Genomic DNA, 766 nt, shown 5'->3' with positions numbered 1-766 from the left:
GATTTTAAACCGGGTGAACACTCAAATAGGGAGACTTGAATCCACCCTTTTTTACTGCATATTACATAAACCGTAGTAATGAGGTAGTAAATTTTGCCGATGTTAATTCCGTTAATATCCATATGAAACTTTGTAAATAATAGAGTGAGCAAATAAAACTTTAAACAAACAGCAGAGGTGTATGAAAGAGCGAGGATGTAAATAGATTATGTAGTATAGGGAAATTAGTAAATAGAGTAGCTTTTGTACAGTAGTTTTAAGTGATATTGTAAACGGAGCGGGAGTCCGTGCTGTACCCCGCAAGGGATTAAATGGCATTATCATCTGTAAGTTTATATCGCAGAGGTGAGTAGGGAGATTGCCAATGGCCTCTTTTTGGTGGTCTCAATTTTTCGCTGGTTTTGGTGCGCCACCTTAGCGGAGGGCCCTCAAAGCAGTTCCACGTTTTTGATTGGTCGTGTATATATAGTAATACTACGCGTGATAATCTGGAGCTGTGTTTTGGCGCGTCGACGCGCCACCTGAACGAGACTCTCGAACTAGTTCCACGTTTTTGATTAGTCGAATGAATTCGTGTGTTCCTCGAGATTTTAAACCGGGTGAACACTCAAATAGGGAGACTTGAATCCACCCTTTTTTACTGCATATTACATAAACCGTAGTAATGAGGTAGTAAATTTTGCCGATGTTAATTCCCTTAATATCCATATGAAGCTTTGTAAATAATAGAGTGACCAAATAAAACTTTAAACAAACCCTCGAACGT

Source organism: Cephus cinctus, unplaced genomic scaffold (genome assembly GCF_000341935.2).
Source record: "Cephus cinctus unplaced genomic scaffold, Ccin1 Ccin1_scaffold0303, whole genome shotgun sequence".
Taxonomy (NCBI): domain Eukaryota; kingdom Metazoa; phylum Arthropoda; class Insecta; order Hymenoptera; family Cephidae; genus Cephus; species Cephus cinctus.
This window is presented reverse-complemented; position numbering follows the sequence as displayed.